General features: G+C 44.2%; 1 long non-coding RNA gene across 1 annotated transcript in view; it reads left to right on the top strand.

Moving 5' to 3' along the window:
- Window positions 1-25,868, top strand: part of LOC135050773 (uncharacterized) — a 532,470-nt gene that overhangs the window by 275,882 nt on the left and 230,720 nt on the right. The window lies entirely within an intron of this gene.

A 25,868-nucleotide genomic window follows, 5' to 3' on the forward strand; every position in this document is an offset into this window, starting at 1 on the left:
ATCACCCTGTGCATGCCATTCCATGCATTGCCTCTGTTTCTAGTTTGACTGTGTGACTAGGCGAAGCCATCTTGATTCTCATCATGTGATCACTCCTGCATTATTTCACATGATAACTACAGCCTATCAACTCCCAGCACAGCCTAATTAAAGTTTTTCCACCCATCTGTATATTTTCAGATCAGCTATTTCCTGGCTCCTGTTTACAGTAGTGCTCAATTATCCATACCTCCCAACATGACCCTCTCCTGGAGGGACACAATGCTCTGCTCCTGGACTTCCCTCTTACTGTATGATTGCCAGCACCTGTTTTGAACAGGTTAATGGATAAGAAAGGTGTTTCACCACAAGTGATGGCAATCATAAATTAAGAGGGAAGTCCAGAAGCAGGACATTCTGTCCCTGCTGGAGAGGGTCATGTTGGGAAGTATGATTATCCCCAGTGGATCCAGAGGTGTATATTCACTAAAGTGCAGCATTTTTAGTAGAGATGAGCGGGTTCGGTTCGTTGAGATCCGAATTTCCCCGAACTTCACCTATTTTACACGGGTCCGTGGCAGCCTCGGATTTTCCCGCCTTACTCGGTTAACCCGAACGTGCCCGAACGTCATTATCCCGCTGTCGGATTCTCACGAAATTCGTATTCTATATAAAGAGCCGCGCGTCGTCGCCATTTTCACTCGTGCATTGGAGATTGAATGGAGAGAACGTGGCTGCGTTCTCTCCCTGAAAAGCTCTGTATCTGTGCTCAGTGTGCTGCAAATATCTGTGCTCAGTGTGCTGCAAATATCTGTGCTCAGTGTGCTGAAAATATCTACGTTCTCAGCCTGAAAATGCTCCATATCTGTGCTCAGTGTGCTGAAAATATCTGTGCTCAGTGTGCTGAATTGTGGGGACCACCAGTATATAATTATAGTAGTACAGTACAGTAGGCCATTGCTGTATCTTGCATTTCTGTGTCAAGTATACTATCCATATCTGTGCTGCATTATTGTGAGCAGTATATAGTAGGACAGTGCAGCATTTTGGTGACCAGCAGTATACATATACAGTAGTACAGTACAGTAGGCCATTGCTGTATCTTGCAGCTGTGTCAAGTATACTATCCATATCTGTGCTGCATTGTTGTGAGCAGTATATAGTAGGACAGTGCAGCATTTTGGTGACCAGCAGGGTACATATAGTACAGTACTACTACAGTAGTTTATGTGAATGCATCCTATTTAACACAGGTCAGTCACGGAGAAAAGTGACGTTGGAATTTCTGTGGAAATTATCATTATCAGTTAATGGACATACTGTATGTTGTGTTCTGTGTTTGAGAAACAGGAACATTTACGGATCTGGAGTCTATATATAGCATCGCTGGGAGATCACCTCTTTCTGTTTCTATAGTACAGTACAGTAGGCCATTGCTGTATCTTGCAGCTCTGTGTTACTTCTAGTATCCTGATCAGTGCTCAATATCTGCTGCATTGTAGTGACCAGTATGTATACTGTACTGTGCGATGTGTGTTATGCACCTGGTGATTTTATAGGGTTCACTACGATATGCCGGCGGTCGGGCTCCCGGCGACCAGCATACCGGCGCCGGGAGCCCAACCGCCGGCTTACCGACAGTGTGGCGAGCGCAAATGAGCCCCTTGCGGGCTCGCTGCGCTCGCCACGATACGGGCACGGTGGCGCGCTATGCGCTCCACGCTATTTTATAATCCCTCCAGGGGGGTCGTGGACCCCCACGAGGGAGAATAAGTGTCGGTATGCCGGCTGTCGGTATGCAGGCTGTCGGGATGCCGGCGCCGGTATACTGTGCGCCGGGATCCCGTCAGTCGGCATACTGAAGACCACCCGATTTTATACATCCTGTAATCTGTACTGAGCGATGTGTGAGATACACCTGGGGATTATACACCCTGTATACTGTACTGTGCGGCGTGTGATACACCTGGTGATTATACACCCTTTATAATGTACTGTGCAATGTGTGAGATACACCTGGGGATTATACACCCTATATACTGTACTGTGTGATGTGTGAGATACACCTGGGGATTATACACCCTATATACTGTACTGTACGATGTGTGTGATATGCATGGTAATTTATTATACACCCTGTATACTGTACTGTGCGACGTGTGTTATACACCTGGTGATTATACATCCTGTAATCTGTACTGAGCGATGTGTGAGATACACCTGGTTATTATACACCCTATATACTGTACTGAGCGATGTGTGAGATACACCTGGTGATTATACATCCTGTAATCTGTACTGAGTGATGTGTGAGATACACCTGGGGATTATACTAGAGATGAGCGGGTTCGGTTACTCGGAATCCGAACCCGCCCGAACTTCAGCTTTTTTCTCACGGGTCCGAGCGACTCAGATCCTCCCGCCTTGCTCGGTTAACCCGAGCGCGCCCGAACGTCATCATCCCGCTGTCGGATTCTCGCGAGACTCGGATTCTATATAAGGAGCCGCGCATCGCCGCCATTTTCACACGTGCATTGAGATTGATAGGGAGAGGACGTGGCTGGCGTCCTCTCCGTTTATAGAGAAGAGACTAGAGTAGAGAGAGACACAGTATTTAGTAATTTTGGGGAGCATTTTTAGGAGTACTACTACTTGCTGAAGTGTAGTGTGACTGTATATGTATATCTGACTTGTGGGGGAGACAGTGGGGAGCAGTTAGAGTCTGAGAGCAGGAGTACATATTTTAACGTACAGTGCACACTTTTGCTGCCAGAGTGCCACACTGCCATTGTGACCACACTGACCACCATTATATTGTGATTGTCTGCTTAGGAGTACTACTTGCAAGTTGCTGATAGTGTGACCAGTGACCTGACCACCAGTTTAATTAATCACCACCAGTTTAATATATATATATATAATTGTATATACATATAATTGTATACCACCTACCCGTGTTTTTTTTTTTTTCTTTCTTCTTGATACATACTATAGTAGCTTACTGTAGCAGTCTGCGGTGCTGAGCTGACAGTGTCCAGCAGGTCCGTCATCAGTCATTACATAATAAATATATATACCTGTCCGGCTGCAGTACTAGTGATATTATATATATATATATATATATATATATATTAATTTCATCTCATTATCATCCAGTCTATATTAGCAGCAGACACAGTACGGTAGTCGCTCGTCCATCCATAATTGTATACCACCTACCCGTTTTTTTTTTTCTTTCTTCTTGATACATACTACTATAGTAGCTTACTGTAGCAGTCTGCGGTGCTGAGCTGACAGTGTCCAGCAGGTCCGTCATCAGTCATTACATAATAAATATATATATACCTGTCCGGCTGCAGTACTAGTGATATTATATATATATATATATATATTAATTTCATCTCATTATCATCCAGTCTATATTAGCAGCAGACACAGTACGGTAGTCCACGGCTGTAGCTACCTCTGTGTCGGCAGTCGCTCGTCCATCCATAATTGTATACCACCTACCCGTGGTTTTTTTTTTTCTTTCTTCTTGATACATACTACTATAGTAGCTTACTGTAGCAGTCTGCGGTGCTGAGCTGACAGTGTCCAGCAGGTCCGTCATTACATAATAAATATATATACCTGTCCGGCTGCAGTACTAGTGATATTATATATATATATATTAATTTCATCTCATTATCATCCAGTCTATATTAGCAGCAGACACAGTACGGTAGTCCACGGCTGTAGCTACCTCTGTGTCGGCAGTCGCTCGTCCATCCATAATTGTATACCACCTACCCGTGGTTTTTTTTTTCTTTCTTCTTGATACATACTACTATAGTAGCTTACTGTAGCAGTCTGCGGTGCTGAGCTGACAGTGTCCAGCAGGTCCGTCATCAGTCATTACATAATAAATATATATACCTGTCCGGCTGCAGTACTAGTGATATTATATATATATATATTAATTTCATCTCATTATCATCCAGTCTATATTAGCAGCAGACATAGTACAGTAGTCCACGGCTGTAGCTACCTCTGTATCGGCAGTCGCTCGTCCATCCATAATTGTATACCACCTACCCGTGGTTTTTTCTTTCTTCTTTCTTCTTGATACATACTACTATAGTAGCTTACTGTAGCAGTCTGCGGTACTGAGCTGACAGTGTCCAGCAGGTCAGTCATTACATAATAAATATATATACCTGTCCGGCTGCAGTACTAGTGATATTATATATATATATATATTAATTTCATCTCATTATCATCCAGTCTATATTAGCAGCAGACACAGTACGGTAGTCCACGGCTGTAGCTACCTCTGTGTCGGCAGTCGCTCGTCCATCCATAATTGTATACCACCTACCCGTGTTTTTTTTTTTCTTTCTTCTTGATACATACTACTATAGTAGCTTACTGTAGCAGTCTGCGGTGCTGAGCTGACAGTGTCCAGCAGGTCCGTCATTACATAATAAATATATATACCTGTCCGGCTGCAGTACTAGTGATATTATATATATATATATTAATTTCATCTCATTATCATCCAGTCTATATTAGCAGCAGACACAGTACGGTAGTCCACGGCTGTAGCTACCTCTGTGTCGTCAGTCGCTCGTCCATCCATAATTGTATACCACCTACCCGTGGTTTTTTTTTTTCTTTCTTCTTGATACATACTACTATAGTAGCTTACTGTAGCAGTCTGCGGTGCTGAGCTGACAGTGTCCAGCAGGTCCGTCATTACATAATAAATATATATACCTGTCCGGCTGCAGTACTAGTGATATTATATATATATATATTAATTTCATCTCATTATCATCCAGTCTATATTAGCAGCAGACACAGTACGGTAGTCCGCGGCTGTAGCTACCTCTGTGTCGGCAGTCGCTCGTCCATCCATAAGTATACTAGTATCCATCCATCTCCATTGTTTACCTGAGGTGCCTTTTAGTTGTGCCTATTAAAATATGGAGAACAAAAATGTTGAGGTTCCAAAAATAGGGAAAGATCAAGATCCACTTCCACCTCGTGCTGAAGCTGCTGCCACTAGTCATGGCCGAGACGATGAAATGCCATCAACGTCGTCTGCCAAGGCCGATGCCCAATGTCTTAGTACAGAGCATGTAAAATCCAAAACACCAAATATCAGTAAAAAAAGGACTCCAAAATCTAAAATAAAATTGTCGGAGGAGAAGCGTAAACTTGCCAATATGCCATTTACCACACGGAGTGGCAAGGAACGGCTGAGGCCCTGGCCTATGTTCATGGCTAGTGGTTCAGCTTCACATGAGGATGGAAGCACTCAGCCTCTCGCTAGAAAAATGAAAAGACTCAAGCTGGCAAAAGCACCGCAAAGAACTGTGCGTTCTTCGAAATCCCAAATCCACAAGGAGAGTCCAATTGTGTCGGTTGCGATGCCTGACCTTCTCAACACTGGACGTGAAGAGCATGCGCCTTCCACCATTTGCACGCCCCCTGCAAGTGCTGGAAGGAGCACCCGCAGTCCAGTTCCTGATAGTCAGATTGAAGATGTCAGTGTTGAAGTACACCAGGATGAGGAGGATATGGGTGTTGCTGGCGCTGGGGAGGAAATTGACAAGGAGGATTCTGATGGTGAGGTGGTTTGTTTAAGTCAGGCACCCGGGGAGACACCTGTTGTCCGTGGGAGGAATATGGCCGTTGACATGCCTGGTGAAAATACCAAAAAAATCAGCTCTTCGGTGTGGAAGTATTTCAACAGAAATGCGGACAACATTTGTCAAGCCGTGTGTTGCCTTTGTCAAGCTGTAATAAGTAGGGGTAAGGACATTAACCACCTCGGAACATCCTCCCTTATACGTCACCTGCAGCGCATTCATAATAAGTCAGTGACAAGTTCAAAAACTTTGGGCGACAGCGGAAGCAGTCCACTGACCAGTAAATCCCTTCCTCTTGTAACCAAGCTCACGCAAACCACCCCACCAACTCCCTCAGTGTCAATTTCCTTCTTCCCCAGGAATGCCAATAGTCCTGCAGGCCATGTCACTGGCAATTCTGACGAGTCCTCTCCTGCCTGGTATTCCTCCGATGCATCCTTGCGTGTAACGCCTACTGCTGCTGGCGCTGCTGTTGTTGCTGCTGGGAGTCGATGGTCATCCCAGAGGGGAAGTCGTAAGCCCACTTTTACTACTTCCACCAAGCAATTGACTGTCCAAGAGTCCTTTGCGAGGAAGATGAAATATCACAGCAGTCATCCTGTTGCAAAGCGGATAACTGAGGCCTTGACAACTATGTTGGTGTTAGACGTGCGTCCGGTATCCGCCGTTAGTTCACAGGGAACTAGACAATTTCTTGAGGTAGTGTGCCCCCGTTACCAAATACCATCTAGGTTCCACTTCTCTAGGCAGGCGATACCGAGAATGTACACGGACGTCAGAAAAAGACTCACCAGTGTCCTAAAAAATGCAGTTGTACCCAATGTCCACTTAACCACGGACATGTGGACAAGTGGAGCAGGGCAGGGTCAGGACTATATGACTGTGACAGCCCACTGGGTAGATGTATGGACTCCCGCCGCAAGAACAGCAGCGGCGGCACCAGTAGCAGCATCTCGCAAACGCCAACTCTTTCCTAGGCAGGCTACGCTTTGTATCACCGGTTTCCAGAATACGCACACAGCTGAAAACCTCTTACGGCAACTGAGGAAGATCATCGCGGAATGGCTTACCCCAATTGGACTCTCCTGTGGATTTGTGGCATCGGACAACGCCAGCAATATTGTGTGTGCATTAAATATGGGCAAATTCCAGCACGTCCCATGTTTTGCACATACCTTGAATTTGGTGGTGCAGAATTTTTTAAAAAACGACAGGGGCGTGCAAGAGATGCTGTCGGTGGCCAGAAGAATTGCGGGACACTTTCGGCGTACAGGCACCACGTACAGAAGACTGGAGCAACACCAAAAACGCCTGAACCTGCCCTGCCATCATCTGAAGCAAGAAGTGGTAACGAGGTGGAATTCAACCCTATATATGCTTCAGAGGTTGGAGGAGCAGCAAAAGGCCATTCAAGCCTATACAATTCAGCACGATATAGGAGGTGGAATGCACCTGTCTCAAGCGCAGTGGAGAATGATTTCAACGTTGTGCAAGGTTCTGCTGCCCTTTGAACTTGCCACACGTGAAGTCAGTTCAGACACTGCCAGCCTGAGTCAGGTCATTCCCCTCATCAGGTTTTTGCAGAAGAAGCTGGAGACATTGAAGGAGGAGCTAACACGGAGCGATTCCGCTAGGCATGTGGGACTTGTGGATGGAGCCCTTAATTCGCTTACAAGGATTCACGGGTGGTCAATCTGTTGAAATCAGAGCACTACATTTTGGCCACCGTGCTCGATCCTAGATTTAAAACCTACCTTGGATCTCTCTTTCCGCCACACACAAGTCTGCTGGGGTTCAAAGACCTGCTGGTGAGAAAATTGTCAAGTCAAGCGGAACGCAACCTGTCAACATCTCCTCCTTCACATTCTCCCGCAACTGGGGGTGCGAGGAAAAGGCTCAAAATTCCGAGCCCACCCGCTGACGGTGATGCAGGGCAGTCTGGAGCGACTGCTGATGCTGACATCTGGTCCGGACTGAAGGACCTGACAACGATTACGGACATGTCGTCTACTGTCACTGCATATGATTCTCTCCCCATTGAAAGAATGGTGGAGGATTATATGAGTGACCGCATCCAAGTAGGCACGTCAGACAGTCCGTACTTATACTGGCAGGAAAAAGAGGCAATTTGGAGGCCCTTGCACAAACTGGCTTTATTCTACCTAAGTTGCCCTCCCACAAGTGTGTACTCCGAAAGAGTGTTTAGTGCCGCCGCTCACCTTGTCAGCAATCGGCGTACAAGGTTACATCCAGAAAATGTGGAGAAGATGATGTTCATTAAAATGAATTATAATCAATTCCTCCGTGGAGACATTGACCAGCAGCAATTGCCTCCACAAAGTACACAGGGAGCTGAGATGGTGGATTCCAGTGGGGACGAATTGATAATCTGTGAGGAGGGGGGTGTACACGGTGATATATCGGAGGATGATGATGAGGTGGACATCTTGCCTCTGTAGAGCCAGTTTGTGCAAGGAGAGATTAATTGCTTCTTTTTTGGTGGGGGTCCAAACCAACCCGTCATTTCAGTCACAGTCGTGTGGCAGACCCTGTCACTGAAATGATGGGTTGGTTAAAGTGTGCATGTCCTGTTTATACAACATAAGGGTGGGTGGGAGGGCCCAAGGACAATTCCATCTTGCACCTCTTTTTTCTTTAATTTTTCTTTGCGTCATGTGCTGTTTGGGGAGTATTTTTTGGAAGGGCCATCCTGCGTGACACTGCAGTGCCACTCCTAGATGGGCCAGGTGTTTGTGTCGGCCACTAGGGTCGCTTATCTTACTCACACAGCTACCTCATTGCGCCTCTTTTTTTCTTTGCGTCATGTGCTGTTTGGGGAGTGTTTTTTGGAAGGGCCATCCTGCGTGACACTGCAGTGCCACTCCTAGATGGGCCAGGTGTTTGTGTCGGCCACTAGGGTCGCTTAGCTTACTCACACAGCTACCTCATTGCGCCTCTTTTTTCTTTGCGTCATGTGCTGTTTGGGGAGTGTTTTTTGGAAGGGCCATCCTGCGTGACACTGCAGTGCCACTCCTAGATGGGCCAGGTGTTTGTGTCGGCCACTAGGGTCGCTTAGCTTACTCACACAGCTACCTCATTGCGCCTCTTTTTTTCTTCTTCGCGTCATGTGCTGTTTGGGGAGTGTTTTTTGGAAGGGCCATCCTGCGTGACACTGCAGTGACACTCCTAGATGGGCCAGGTGTTTGTGTCGGCCACTAGGGTCGCTTAGCTTACTCACACAGCTACCTCATTGCGCCTCTTTTTTTCTTTGCGTCATGTGCTGTTTGGGGAGTGTTTTTTGGAAGGGCCATCCTGCGTGACACTGCAGTGCCACTACTAGATGGGCCAGGTGTTTGTGTCGGCCACTAGGGTCGCTTAGCTTACTCACACAGCTACCTCATTGCGCCTCTTTTTTTCTTTGCGTCATGTGCTGTTTGGGGAGTGTTTTTTGGAAGGGCAATCCTGCGTGACACTGCAGTGCCACTCCTAGATGGGCCAGGTGTTTGTGTCGGCCACTAGGGTCGCTTAGCTTACTCACACAGCTACCTCATTGCGCCTCTTTTTTTCTTCTTTGCGTCATGTGCTGTTTGGGGAGTGTTTTTTGGAAGGGCCATCCTGCGTGACACTGCAGTGCCACTCCTAGATGGGCCAGGTGTTTGTGTCGGCCACTAGGGTCGCTTAGCTTACTCACACAGCTACCTCATTGCGCCTCTTTTTTTCTTCTTTGCGTCATGTGCTGTTTGGGGAGTGTTTTTTGGAAGGGCCATCCTGCGTGACACTGCAGTGCCACTCCTAGATGGGCCAGGTGTTTGTGTCGGCCACTAGGGTCGCTTATCTTACTCACACAGCTACCTCATTGCGCCTCTTTTTTTCTTTGCGTCATGTGCTGTTTGGGGAGTGTTTTTTGGAAGGGCCATCCTGCGTGACACTGCAGTGCCACTCCTAGATGGGCCAGGTGTTTGTGTCGGCCACTAGGGTCGCTTAGCTTACTCACACAGCTACCTCATTGCGCCTCTTTTTTTCTTCTTTGCGTCATGTGCTGTTTGGGGAGTGTTTTTTGGAAGGGCCATCCTGCGTGACACTGCAGTGCCACTCCTAGATGGGCCAGGTGTTTGTGTCGGCCACTAGGGTCGCTTAGCTTACTCACACAGCTACCTCATTGCGCCTCTTTTTTTCTTCTTTGCGTCATGTGCTGTTTGGGGAGTGTTTTTTGGAAGGGCCATCCTGCGTGACACTGCAGTGACACTCCTAGATGGGCCAGGTGTTTGTGTCGGCCACTAGGGTCGCTTATCTTACTCACACAGCTACCTCATTGCGCCTCTTTTTTTCTTTGCGTCATGTGCTGTTTGGGGAGTGTTTTTTGGAAGGGCCATCCTGCGTGACACTGCAGTGCCACTCCTAGATGGGCCAGGTGTTTGTGTCGGCCACTAGGGTCGCTTAGCTTACTCACACAGCTACCTCATTGCGCCTCTTTTTTTCTTCTTTGCGTCATGTGCTGTTTGGGGAGTGTTTTTTGGAAGGGCCATCCTGCGTGACACTGCAGTGCCACTCCAAGATGGGCCAGGTGTTTGTGTCGGCCACTAGGGTCGCTTAGCTTAGTCATCCAGCGACCTCGGTGCAAATTTTAGGACTAAAAATAATATTGTGAGGTGTGAGGTATTCAGAATAGACTGAAAATGAGTGGAAATTATGGTTTTTGAGGTTAATAATACTTTGGGATCAAAATGACCCCCAAATTCTATGATTTAAGCTGTTTTTTAGTGTTTTTTGAAAAAAACACCCGAATCCAAAACACACCCGAATCCGACAAAAAAAATTCGGTGAGGTTTTGCCAAAACGCGGTCGAACCCAAAACACGGCCGCGGAACCGAACCCAAAACCAAAACACAAAACCCGAAAAATTTCAAGTGCATATCTCTAGATTATACACCCTATATACTGTACTGAGCGATGTGTGAGATACACCTAGGGATTATACACCCTATATACTGTACTGAGCGATGTGTGAGATACACCTGGGGATTATACACCCTATATACTGTACTGTGCGATGTGTGAGATACACCTGGGGATTATACACCCTATATACTGTACTGTGTGATGTGTGTGATACACCTGGTAATTATACACCCTGTATACTGTACTGTGCGACGTGTGTTATACACCTGGTGATTATACATCCTGTAATCTGTACTGAGCGATGTGTGAGATACACCTGGTAATATCTGTGCTCAGTGTGCTGCATTGTGGTGACCACCAGTATATTCCAGTAGTACAGTACAGTAGGCCATTGCTGTATCTTGCAGCTCCGTCTCAGACTCAGTTCTAGTATCCTGATCAGTGCTCAATATCTGCTGCATTGTTGTGACCAGTATATAGTAGTACAGTGCAGCATTGTGTTGACCACTAGTATATAGTAGTACAGTTCAGTAGGCCATTGCTGTATCTTGCAGCTCTGTGTCACTTTTAGTATACTGATCAGTGCTTAATATCTGTGCTCAGTGTCAGTGCTGCATTGTGGTGACCAGTATACTACAGTACAATAGTCCAGTGCTGTTCTCGCTGCTCAGTGTCAGTTCTCCGTAGTATCATCAGTGATCAGTATAATCAGTTCTCAGTATAATCAGTGCGCTGTTAGACGTGTGCCCGTTTTCCACCATTAGTGCAGTGGGATTTAGACAATTGATGAAGTTATTGTGTCCCCGGTACAAAATCCCATCTAGATTCCACTTCACTAGGCAGGCGATAGCGAGATTTTACCAATTAATATCAGTGATTTATAATTATTAATTACAGTGATCTTGCCAAATAATTAAAGTGATTTTGTCATTTTCTTCCAGTGATTTGGACCAATAATACCATTGATTAGAACGAATTATTCCAGTGATTTTGTCATTTTCTTCCAGTGATTTGGACCAATAATACCATTGACTAGAACGAATAATTCCTGTGATTTTGTCATTTTCTTCCAGTGATTTGGACCAATAATACCATTGATTAGAATGAATAATTGCTGTGATATTGAGGTGTTTGTGTCACTTAGCTTAGCCATCCAGCGACCACAGTGCACCTCTTTTTCTCTTTTCTTTGCATCATGTGCTGTTTGGGGACTATTTTTTTAATTGCCATCCTGTCTGACACTTCCGTATATGTCCAGTGGTACTGCCATTTGATATAATTCCTGACATTACTGCCATTTAATTCCAGTGATTTTGTCATTTTCATCCAGTGATTTGGACCAATAATACCATTGATTAGAACGAATAATTCCAGTGATTTTGTCATTTTCTTCCAGTGATTTGGACCAATAATACCATTGATTAGAATTAATAATTCCTGTGATATTGAGGCGTTTGTGTTGCTTAGCTTAGCCATCCAGCGACCACAGTGCACCTCTTTTTTCTCTTTTCTTTGCATCATGTGCTGTTTGGGGCCAATTTTTTAAGTGCCATCCTGTCTTACACTGCAGTGCCACTCCTAGATGGGCCAGGTGTTTGTGCTGGCAACTTGGGTCGCTTAGCTTAGTCATCCAGTGACCTCGGTGTAAATTTTAGGACTAAAAATAATATTGTGAGGTATGAGGTGTTCAGAATAGACTGGAAATGAGTGGAAATTATGGTTATTGAGGTTAATAATACTATAGGATCAAAATTACCCCCAAATTATATGATTTAACCTGTTTTTGAGGGGGTTTTGAAAAAATACACCAGAATCCGACTAAAAATTTTAAGGGAGGTTTTGCCAAAACGTATCCGAATCCAAAACACGGCCGCGGAACCGAATCCAAAACCAAAACACAAAACCCAAAGAATTTCCGGTGCACATCTCTAATTTTTAGTGGAGATATTGCCCATAGCAACCAATCAGATTTTACTTTTAACATTTATCTAGCACCTTCTAGAAGATAATAGCTAGATACTGATTGGTTGCTGTGGGCAACATCTCCATTTATAAAAACCGTCACTTTAGTAAATATACTCCAGAGTTTTATCACTACTGAGAATTCTCCTGACAGTCTGCGGCAACATTTATGCTCTTAACTCTCAGCTTTCCTGTAAGCTTTCCTCATTACCTGCTATAGCTCCAGTGTACCTGTGTTTTGCACTATTGGGATTCCATACATCTTCTAATCTGCAGCTTCACCTGTGCCTCGTAGCCTCAGTGCTGCTGTGAGTTTCGGAGGACATTTCCTGTGTTCTCAGCACTGCAAAGAACTTCTCTCATTGAACTTCACACCTGTGGTGCCTAATCAATTCCAAAACACCAGTGTGCTCCCTCCTGCTTCTCTCTAGTTCTACTAGAAGCTCCTGTCTCACTACTAATCAGCCAGCTGCATTCTTTCCCCTGGGACAAGCATTCCTTCTGTGGACATCCTGATATCCTACATGCAGTTAATCCTTGATATTCCTGCAAGCAAGTACCCTAGTCTGCTACGTATACAAGTCTCACCTGCAATACAGAGTACTCAAGTAGGCTGGACATTATCATCACAAGTTTCTGTGCTTCAAGTGCAGAAGTTGTAAAATTACAGTGCATCCGGAAAGTATTCACTGCGCTTCACTGTTTCCACATTTTGTTATGTTACAGCCTTATTCCAAAATGGCAACGTGAAAAAAGTTTTTCTGAGATTTTTGCAGATTTATTAAAAATAAAAAACTAATAAATCACATGTACATAAGTATTCATAGCTTTTGCTCAGTACTTTGTTGATGCACCTTTGGCAGCAATTAAAGCCTCAAGTCTTTTTGGTTATAATGCCACTAGCTTGGCACACCTATCTCCAAAAGTACAGTAAGATAAAAATGTCATGTCTCATCTATACAACACCCCCACATATCTGTCCCACATCATGTAACCCCAGGATCAGTATGCATGACGGGCGGGTGGGATGCAGACGGTCACAATGCAAACGCTGGTATCCCTATGGTCATGATCCCAACAGGGGCAAGGTAAGAATTCTAACGCCCTCCCTACCCCCTAACCCTTCCTTACTGCAGCCTAACCCTAACCTCCTCCCTTAGGGTTCTATTTACTAAGCCTTGAAAGGAAATAAAGTCGCTGGAGATAAAGTACCAGCCAATTGGCTCCTAACTGTCATTTTTCAAACACAGCCTGTAACATGTCAGTTAGGAGCCGATTGACTGGCACTTTATCTCCAGCGACTTTATCTCCATCCAAGGCTTAGTAAATAGACCCCAAGTGCCTAAACCAGTGACGAGCGGTGAGGTGAGGCAGAGCCTTTCCTGTCATACTAACGTATACACCAGAGTTTTGACAATATAAAGTATATGAAAAATACATAGAATATATTAAAAATATATTACAGGTTGAGTATCCCATATCCAAATATCCGAAATACGGAATATTCCGAAATACGGACTTTTTTGAGTGAGAGTGAGACAGTGAAACTTTTGTTTTTTGATGGCTCAATGTACTCAAACTTTGTTTAATACACACAGTTATTAAAAATATTGTATTAAATGACCTTCAGGCTGTGTGTATAAGGTGTATATGAAACATAAATGAATTGTGTGAATGTAGACACACTTTGTTTAATGCACAAAGTTATAAAAAATATTGGCTAAAATGACCTTCAGGCTGTGTGTATAAGGTGCATATAAAACATAAATGCATTCTGTGCTTAGATTTAGGTCCCATTGCCATGATATCTCATTATGGTATGCAATTATTCCAAAATACGAAAAAATCCGATATCCAAAGTACCTCTGGTCCCAAGCATTTTGGATAAGGGATACTCAACCTGTATTTGCATTATTCTAATCATTTTTTTGTGTCAAAACTCTGGAGTAAAAAGTTTATGGCAAGTGAGGCAGTGCCTCACCTGCCTAACTTTTCCGCACATCTCTGATCAACTCTCATCAAATTTCCAGCAGTATATACTACAGCACCTGTGTATAATGCCCGCGTGAACACTTGGGCTCATATATTGTGTGCAAATCTGGCTCTGGGACTAGCCAGTGCCTCCTCAGCCATTTACCTCACTGCACATCCCTGGCCTAAATCTAACCCCCCATTTACACAGCCTATCCTTAACCCCCCCCCCTCTCCCCCTTAGTGCCTAAACCTAACACACACACCCCCAGTGGTCCCTAACCCCCCTCCCCGGAGCCTGACCCTAAACTCCTCCCCACACACACACCCATTGTTACTTTCTGGCTGTGATGTGTTTTATTTATTTTTTCACAAGTAACAGTACTTTGCTGGTCAAAGTAGATTGTCCAGATAAAATTATATATTTAAATTTTGGTGATTTGCCAATGTATAAAACCATATTAATAATTTAGCTAAAAATTACCCTTAGTTACTAAACTTGGCAGTTTTTTCCAAAATGTAAGCTGTGGGAAACAACACGTCATATTTCCCTGCAACGTTGATGAGTGGTCATTGAAATGCCAAACAGATGATGTATGAAAATTGTATTGTTGTTGAATGATAAACTTTATTTGGTTGGTTTTATATTGTTCAAAAAAACAAGACTATTTGGAAAACGCACTTGTAAATATATATTATTTTTTTATGCTTATTTTTACATTTTTGCAAAATGAATTAAAAAAAGAATGGCAAATTCTAGGTCATGTTGACATGATAGTAACACGCAGTTGCTTCAGATTTTTCAGTGCACACTAATGTTGTGTTTCTTCCGTTGCCCCATTTTTCAAAAGTGCTCTGTCGGATTGCAATCTGGTGACTGTAGAGACCATTCGAGCAAATGAAACTAATTTTCATGGTGACGTGTGCTTTGTGATTTTGGTACATCAGTCTTCTAAAAGTAATCATTAGAAGATGGGTAGACTGTTGCCTTAAGGGGTTGTACATGGTCAACAACCAGTTGTCCAGGTTTGGTGAGCCTATGCCCACTATAGCCTTAGATTCCTGGTCTTAGATAATAGAATATTAACCTGTTGTGCATCTGTAGCCCATCTACTTCAAGGGGATGATCTTCTTCATACTACAGTTGCAACGCATGTTATTTGGGTTGCAATCACTTTTCTGTCAGCTTGAACCAGTATGACTTCTAGGTTTTTTTTTCCTTCTTTTTTGCGGCTCAATTGATGTTTTTTGCTTTGTGTACCATTGTCTGGAAACTCTAAAGACTCTTGTGTCTGAACAACCCAGGAGACTCTTAAACTACCCTATAAACATAAACTGAACCACTTGACCATATGCATTTAATTGCTGAAATATGATTGATCTGCATTAAAAGCAACACTAGGATATATATATACACTGCTCAAAAAAATAAAGGGAACACTAAAATAACACATCCTAGATCTGAATGAATGAAATATTCTTATTAAATACTTTGTTCTTTACATAGTTGAATGTGCTGACAACAAAATCACACAAAAATTATCAATGGAAATCAAATTTATTGACCCATGGAGGTCTGGATTTGGAGTCAAATTAAAGTGGAAAAACACACTACAGGCTGATCCAACTTTGATGTAATGTCCTTAAAACAAGTCAAAATGAGGCTCAGTAGTGTGTGTGGCCTCCACGTGCCTGTATGACCTCCCTACAACGCCTGGGCATGCTCCTGATGAGGTGGCGGATGGTCTCCTGAGGGATCTCCTCCCAGACCTGGACTAAAGCATCCGCCAACTCCTGGACAGTCTGTGGTGCTACGTGGCGTTGGTGGATGTAGCGAGACATGATGTCCCAGATGTGCTCAATTGGATTCAGGTCTGGGGAACGGGCAGGCCAGTCCATAGCATCAATGCCTTCGTCTTGCAGGAACTGCTGACACACTCCAGCCACTTGAGGTCTAGCATTGTCTTGCATTAGGAGGAACCCAGGGCCAACCGCACCAGCATATGGTCTCACAAGGGGTCTGAGGATCTCATCTTGGTACCTAATGGCAGTCAGGCTGCCTCTGGTGAGCACATGGAGGGCTATGCAGCCCCCCCAAGAAATGCCACCCCACACCATTACTGAACCACTGCCAAACCGGTCATGCTGGAGGATGTTGCAGGCAGCAGAATGTTCTCCTTGGCATCTCCAGACTCTGTCACGTCTGTCACATGTGCTCAGTGAGAACCTGCTTTCATCTGTAAAGAGCACAGGGTGCCAGTGGCGAATTTGACAATCTTGGTGTTCTCTGGCAAATGCCAAACGTCCTGCACGGTGTTGGGCTATAAGCACAACCCCCACCTGTGGATGTCGGGCCCTCATACCACCCTCATGGAGTCTGTTTCTGATCGTTTGAGTAGACACATGCACATTTGTGACTTGCTGGAGGTCATTTTGCAGGGCTCTGGCAGTGCTCCTCCTGTTCCTCCTTGCACAAAGGCGGAGGTAGCGGTCCTGCTGCTGGGTTGTTGCCCTCCTACGGCCTCTTCCACGTCTCCTGATGTACTGGCCTGTCTCCTGGTAGCGCCTCCATGCTCTGGACACTACGCTGACAGACACAGCAAACCTTCTTGCCACAGCTCGCATTGATGTGCCATCCTGGATGAGCTGCACTACCTGAGCCACTTGTGTGGGTTGTAGACTCCATCTCATGCTACCACTAGAGTGAAAGCACCGCCAGCTTTCAAAAGTGACCAAAACATCAGCCAGAAAGCATAGGAGCTGAGAAGTGGTCTGTGGTCACCACCTGCAGAACAACTCCTTTATTGGGGGTGTCTTGCTAATTGCCTATAATTCTCACCTGTTGTCTATTCCATTTGCACAACAGCATGTGAAATTGATTGTCAATCAGTGTTGCTTCCTAAGTGGACAGTTTGATTTCACAGAAGTGTGATTGACTTGGAGTTACATTGTGTTGTTTAAGTATTCCCTTTAGTTTTTTTGAGCAGTGTATGTATATTCCATGTATAGTCCATAAGTGCCAGTTATTTATGGAATTCTATGCTATTGAAAACCAGGGCACCGTGGCAGTTATTTACTTACAGCGGAGTGCCGGACACAAGCAGCATTGTATATATATATATATATATATATATATATATATATATATATACACCTCATTTGGTTATTATGCTGAGCATCACCACACCTTTGGGTTACTATATATATATATATATATATATATATATATATAAAATTGAAAAATAGGAACACTCACCAGTCTTCAATCAATATGATTTTTATTCAGACCATCAAATGTAGATAAAGTTACTGTCAGGAATTGGCGTTCAGTAGCATCTCACCAGCGCGCTGGTGTGCAGGCCTCCGGAGGTCATGGCCCCAGTTGCGGCTGCATGAATGCACTGTCCACGAGCATCATAACTAATGTCGCTGAGTACCCCTGAACCACATCTCTTGGCTCCTGTTTCTGCTGGTCAGTCTCCTGCAGCCCACAGCTCACTGTGGCTCCACCCAACCAGTACTAATCATTTGGCAAACTACTGGTTTCAGCTGGTAGACTGCGAGGTTAATTGGCGTCGCTCTTGTGGGTGACCCCAATTAACCTCACGGTCTACCGCAGACCGCAAACTTCCCATCATTGACTAGAATGGAGGAGCGCTCTCCTGCATACTAGGCAGTGCGCTCGTCCTGATTGACAGGGCAGGAGTGCACAGCCAATCAGGAGAGCACCATGACGTGGCACTCCCTGATTGGCTGCAGGGACCTTCAGTGACAGAAGTCACGGGGGGTCCCGACATTCTGGAAAAGCGGTTCCATGTGTAAACATGGAACCCTTTTAGTCGTGTGGATCGGGTTTCCGTGTTTTTATTTTAATCAAGTTCGTGGATTACTTCGGAAAATAAGAGGATGTAACACAGGATTGTTTGTGAGTATATTTTTTTTTTCAGGTACCCCATGGATTCTACTGGAGAAGAGGACCGAGGGGCTTTGTGCCAACATATGAAAGTATGTGTGTATGTAGGTGTGCATGTATGTAATAAAGTTGTACTTTCACGGTGTGTGCGTTGTGTTTTTTTGGGGTATTTTTTTTGTAGTAGAACTACAGGTACCAGTGGGCCCATTATTTCCCCGCATGCTGGTACTTGTGGTTCTCCAGCATGCGGGGGAGGCTTGCTGGGACTTCTAGTTCTACCACAAAAAACAATATTCTATTTTTTACACAAGGGCTATCAGCCTCCCATCCACCGCCCACGGATGGGGGGACAGCCTCGGGCTTCACTCCTGGCCCTTGGGTGCCTGGAGGGGGGGCCCCATGATTGAAGGGGTTCCCACTCCTTCAGGGAACCCCGGCCAGGGGTGACTATTGGGGGGTAATGCCACGGCCGCAGGGACCTATATAAAAGTGTCCCCCGGCTGTGGCATTATCTCTCTGGCTAGTGGAGTCTGGTGCTGGTTTTAAAAATATGGGGGACCACTACATCTTTTGTCCCCCGTATTTTTAGAACCAGGACCAGGTGCAGAGCGCTGTGCTGGTTGTTTAAATATTGGGGAACCCTACGCAATTTTTCCCTTGTATTTTTACAACCAGGACCGGCTCAAAGAGCCCGAGGCTGGTTATGCTTAGGAGGGGGGACCCCACGCAATTTTTTTTCTTCATTGAACTATGTGTGTTGTGGACAAGCTTACTGGAGTCTCAGTCTCCAGAGGTTTTGGCGGCTGGCGGCATCCAGTGGCTTCTCCATCCAGGGGGTCAGATGAATTACTGCTTCCGGTGCAGCAGCAGCATTAACTCCATTAAAAATATTAATCGCAGTTATTGTCTTATGGAGTTAAGGCGTTAATAACACGTTAACTTGCCCAGCACTAATATATATATATATATATATATATACAGTTGTGCTCATACCCTAGCAGAATTTGTGATTTCTGGCCATTTGTCAGAGAATATGAATGATAACTCACAAACTTTTCTTTCACTCATGGTTAGTGGTTGGGTGAATCCATTTATTGTCAAACAACTGTGTTTACTCTTTTTAAATCATAATGACAACAGAAACTACCCAAATGACCCTGATCAACAGTTTACATACCCTGGAGATTTTGGCCTGATAACATGCACACAAGTTGACACAAACGGGTTTGAATGGTTACTAAAGGTAACCATCCTCACCTGTGATCTGTTTGCTTGAAATCAGTGTGTGTGTATAAAAGGTCAGTGAGTTTCTGGACTCCTGAAAGACCCTTGCATCTTTCATCCACTGCTGCACTGATGTGTCTGGATTCTGAGTCATAGGGAAAGCAAAAGAATTGTCAAAGGATCTGCAGGAAAAGGTAATTGAACTGTATAAAACAGGAAAGGGATATAAAAAGATATCCAAGCAATTGAGAATGCCAATCCATAATAAGTAGTGGTTAAAGACGTTAACCACCTAGGAACATCCTCCCTTATACATCACCTGCAGCGCATTCATCATGTCATTGTCAAGTTCAGAAACTTTGGGTAATAGCGTAAGCACTGACACCTAAATCCTTTCTTCCTGTTGTACCCAAGCTCCAGCAATCCACACCACCAACTCCCTCAACGTCAATTTCCTCCTCAGTCAGGAACGTAAGTAGTCCTGCAGGCCATGTCACTGGCATGACTGTCGAGTCCTCTCCTTTCCGGGATTCCTCCAGAGGATCCTCGAGTGGTATGCCTACTGCTGCTGCCACTGCTGTTTTTGCTGCTGGGATTCGATCGTCAACCCAGAGAGGAGTTCGGTAGACCACTTGTACTACTTCAACGAAGCAATTGACTGTCCAACAGTCCTTTGTGAGGAAGATGAAATATGACAGCAGTCACACTGTTGCAAAGTGGATTTCTGAGGCCATAACTATGCTGGTGTAAGATGTGTGTCCGGTATCCGCAATTAGTGCAGTGGGATTTAGACAGTTAATGGACGTACTGTTTCCCCGGTACCAAATCCTGTCTAGATTCTGTTTCACTATTCAAGCGATTCCCGGACTGTACAGGGACATTAAGAAAAGTGTCCTCAGTGTCCTGAAAAATGCAGATGTACCCACTGTCCACTTAACTACGGACACGTGAACAATTGGAGCAGGGCAAACTAAGGACTACATGACTGGGATAGCTCACTAGGTAGATGTATTGCCTTCCGCAGCAACAACAGCAGTAGCACCAGCCGCAGCATCTCACAAACGCCAACTCATCCTAGGCAGGCTATGCTGTGTATCACCGGTTTCCGTAAGACACACCACTGACAACCTCTTACGGAAACTGAGTGGCATCATCACACAATGGCTTACCCCACTTAGACTCTCCTGGGGATTTCTGATATCTGACAATGCCACCAATATTGTGCGTGCATTACATATGGGCAAATTCCAGACCGTCCCATGTTTTGCACATACAATTAATTTGGTGGTGCAGAATTTATTAAAAAAATGATAGGGGCTTGCAGGAGATGCTGTCGGCTGCCTGAAAAATTGTGGGCCACTTTTGACATTCAGCAACTGCGTGCCGAAGACTGGAGTGCAAGAAAACACTCCTGAACCCGCCCTACCATCACCTGAAGCAAGAGGTAGTAATGAGGTGGAATTCATATGCTTCAGAGGATGGAGGAGCAGCAAAAGGCCATTCAAACTTATAAATCCACCTACGATATAGGCAAAGGAGGGGGAATGCACCTGACTCAAATGCAGTGGAGAATGATTTCCAGTTTGAGCAAGGTTCTGCAATCCTTTGAACTTGCCACACGTGTAGTCAGTTCAGACACTGCCAGCTTGAGTCAGGTCATTCTCCTCATCAGGCTTTTGAAGAAGCAGCTGGAGAAATTAAATGTGGAGCTAAGACAGAGAGATTCCACTAAGTATGTGGGACTTGTGGATGGAGCCCTTCATTCGCTTTGCCAGGATTCAAGGGTGGTCAATCTTTTGAAATCTTGTCCACCACTACATTTTGGCCACCGTGCTCGATCCTAAGTTTAAAGCATACGTTGTATCTCTCTTTCCGTTGGACATAAGTCTGCAGAGGTGCAAAGAACTGCTGGTGAGAAAATTGTCAACTCAAGTGGAACGTGACCCATCAACAGCTCCTCCTTCATTTTCTCCCGCAACTGGGGCTGTGAGAAAAAGAATAAAATTTCCTAGCCCAGCCGCTGGCGGTGATGCATGGCAGTCAGGAGCGAGTACTGACATCAGGTCCGTATTGAAGGAGCTGCCAACAATTATTGACATGTCTACTGTCACTTCATATATAAAAACAATAAAGTGACCAGCGCCTATAAGATGCTTAGGGTGAAGTTCGTGCACTTAGTGCTACAATAGTGAATAGAAGGACTTAAATATATATATATATATATATATACAGATGGAGCCACACTAATCGTGACTTCGTCTGTGCCTAGGAGCGCCCGGCGAGTCAGACCACTGGGAGCGAACTGGGCGCGCATGCATTGTAGATGCACACGCGCCCCATTCAAAGTGGGAGCATCTGTGTACGCTTGGGGGAGGGCCGAGGAGCATGCATGCCTAGATATGCACCTTGCCCCAGCCTGCGATGTAGAGCGTGGCTCCATTTATATATATATATTAATATTAAAAAGCAAACGATTTGGCGCTATGCCAGTACATATCACAAACAATGTCAAAAATAATTAATCTATGAGGATTTTTACTCAGAAGACTGTGCCCAGGAAAATCCACTAGTATGGGACGGCCAAGCTCCTCATTATAGTCCACAGCAACTCCTCTGAATCTGCAATGTAATAGGAACAAAGAGCGCCTCCTAGTGCAATAATTGAAACAACTTTTGTGCTGAATAATGCTTATAAGTGAACCCGTACCATAACATTTTTTTCAAAAGCTTATCTCATGTCTTATTGCTGGTCAACACAGGATCACCAACAGCATGAAGGTTATTTTCACACGTTTTAATAGGAATATAATAAACACATACAATATAAAACAGAATAAAAATACATAGTGTAATCCAGTTTAAAATTAATGGTATAAACAACCAAATGAATGCCTGTAACTCAGAAAAAAGAATGGGCAGCTTATCTGAATGTCAGAATACGGCAAACCCAACGCATTACGTCCAGGAAAGAGATGTGCACCATTCTTCAGACTACCTAGGGGTAAAATATATAAATATTAGAGATGTGCGGCGGGCACTTTTCGTGTTTTTGTTTCGGTTCTAATTCCATTTTCGTGTTTTGGTTTTGGTTTTAGATCTGGATGATTTTTGAAAAAAACATAAAAACAGCTAAAATCACAGAATTTGGGGGTAATTTTGCTCCTACAGTATTATTAACCTCAATAACAATAATTTCCACTCATATCCAGTCTATTCTGAACACCTCACAATATTGTTTTTAGGCCTAAAAGTTGCACCGATGTGGCTGTATGACTAAGCTAAGCGGCACAAACACCTGGCCCATCTAGGAGTGGCACTGCAGTTGCAGACAAGATGGCACTATTCAAAAACTAGTCCCCAAACAGCACATGATGCAAATAAGAAAAAGAGGTGCAATTAGGTAGCTGGATGGCCAAGCTAAGCGACACAAGTGTGCGGCACAAACACCTGGCCCATCTAGGAGTGGAACTGCAGTTACAGAGCAGACAGGATGGCAGATTTAAAAAATAGGCCCCAAACAGCACATGATGCAAAGAATAAAAAGAGGTGCAATGAGGTAGCTGTATGACTAAGCTAAGCGACACATGTGTGCGGCACAAACATCTGGCCCATCTAGGAGTGGCACTGCAGTGGCAGACAGGATGACAGATTTAAAAAATAGGCCCCGAACAGCACATGGACATATAGAAACAAACAGCAGTGGACATATAGCAGCAGCGTATATCGTCACTGGAATTACTGATGACACAGGATACTACCACTGGTCTGATGCAGCACAACACAACAATACTGTAAGAGACTTGTGGTTGTTGTTATTATTATTATACGGCAGCAGTGGACATATAGCAGCATCGTATATCGTCACTGGAATTACTGATGACACAGGACACTACCACTGGTCTGATGCAGCACAACACATTGTTGTTATAATTATTATACTGCAGCAGTGGACATATAGCAGCAGCGTATATCGTCACTGGAATTACTGATGACACAGGATACTACCACTGGTCTGATGCAGGACAACAGGTTGTTATAATTGTTATACTACAGCAGTGGATATATAGCAGCAGCGTATATCATCACTGGAATTACTGATGACACAGGACACTACCACTGGTCTGATGCAGCCCAGCAGGTTGTTATAATTATTATTATACTGTAGCAGTGGATATATAGCAGGAGTGTATAATGTCACTGGAATTACTGATGACACTGGATACTACCACTGGTCTGTTGCAGCCCAACAGGTTGTTATAATTGTTATACTACAGCAGTGGATATATAGCAGCAGCGTATATCATCACTGGAATTACTAATGACACAGGACACTACCACTGGTCTGATGCAGCCCAACAGGTTGTTATAATTGTTATACTACAGCAGTGGATATATAGCAGCAGCGTATATCATCACTGGAATTACTAATGACACAGGACACTACCACTGGTCTGATGCAGCCCAACAGGTTGTTATAATTGTTATACTGCAGCAGTGGATATATAGCAGCAGCGTATGTTGTCACTGGAATTACTGATGACACAGGACACTACCACTGGTCTGATGCAGCCCAGCAGGTTGTTATAATTATTATTATACTGCAGCAGTGGATATATAGCAGGAGTGTATAATGTCACTGGAATTACTGATGACACAGGATACTACCACTGGTCTGTTGCAGCCCAACAGGTTGTTATAATTGTTATACTGCAGAAGTGGATATATAGCAGCAGCGTATATATTGTCACTGAAATTACTGATGACACAGGACACTACCACTGGTCTGCACAACACAGCACCACTTTATACAGCTACACTGGATATATGGCAGCAGAGAACACCAACACTGTGAATGGCTGGACTGATGCTGCACAATACACTGACTACACTGGACTGGTCTGCACAACACAGCACCACTTTACAGCTACAATGGATATATCTGCCTGGACTGATACAGCACAATACACTGACTACACTGGACTGGTCTGCACAACACAGCACCACTTTACAGCTACACTGGATATATGGCAGCAGAGAACACCAACACTGTGACTGGCTGGACTGATGCAGCACAAGAATACACTGAGTGACTACACTGGACTGGACTGAGCAGCACAACACTTGCCACCCCACTTTCTCGCCCCAACACACAGACACTGAACACTGAGAACACGTCCTCTCTATACACTCTCCGAGACTGGAGTGAAAATGGCGGGGACGCGCGGCTCCTTATATGGAATCCAAATCCCGTGAGAATCTGACAGTGGGATGATGACATTTTGCCGCGTTCGGGTTTCTGAGTCAAGAGGGAAAATCCGAGCCTGGCTCGGATCCGGGCTCAGAAGGCAAAGTTCGGTAGGGTTCGGTTCTCTGAGAACCAAACCCGCTCATCTCTAATAAATATATATGTAATGTGTGTGTATCTTCTTTTTAGGTTGTTTTGTCTCTTTGATTAATGGGATCTCATACTGTAACTGCTTATGGCAGGCTACGTAATTTCTTCCACAATGTACAATATGAAAAGGCAAATCTTGCTGTGTAAAACATTTGACTTTTAAATCATAAGTATCTGTTGAAAGGATTTCTGCCCTCTTTTTAATTATGTGCTATTGCAACTGAAAACACATAAAAATCGTAGTGATGTTTACAAATGTAGAATGTAAATAATTGTAGTTTGTAAGAAATGCAGCAATTTAAATTTGCTGACAGAGTTGCTAAGGAACAAACCTTTTGATTCTGTGAAAGTCTTGTTTGGTACAGATACACGTTCTGACAGTCTAAGTTACTGAACAAGAGTGAGTATTTTTTAAAGGAAAGTAAACTGACATTTGCTATGTTTCTAGAGTACTTTACATATTGCTGCATATTCTTTAGTGTCAATTCTACTGTGAATACAATTTGAGCATGTTTAATTTCCACATATGCTTAAAACTATACAGTGTAATATTCCTACAACTTGTGGAAGAAACAAAGTAATGTTTTGGCAGTTTGTTAACCCCAAATGATCATAAGTGCTAGCTTTAGTTGTGCTGGCCTACAAACAGACCAAAAACCTAAGAAAGTGTCCTTGCTACAGGTACTTCTCCTACGTTATCCGGACTATAGCTCTACTCTAAAAAGGTCTACAGTCAACTGGTCTGCCACTAATGGTAGACATGCATTAGGTCAGCAGGGTCAAAAGGTTGACATGTAAAAGGTAATAATAATAATAATAATAATAATAATGTTATTAATATTGCCCTCTTCATCCAAACAGGACTCAAGGTACTTTACAGACATCAAAACAA

The sequence above is a fragment of the Pseudophryne corroboree genome, chromosome 2 (assembly GCF_028390025.1).
Source record: "Pseudophryne corroboree isolate aPseCor3 chromosome 2, aPseCor3.hap2, whole genome shotgun sequence".
NCBI lineage: Eukaryota > Metazoa > Chordata > Amphibia > Anura > Myobatrachidae > Pseudophryne > Pseudophryne corroboree.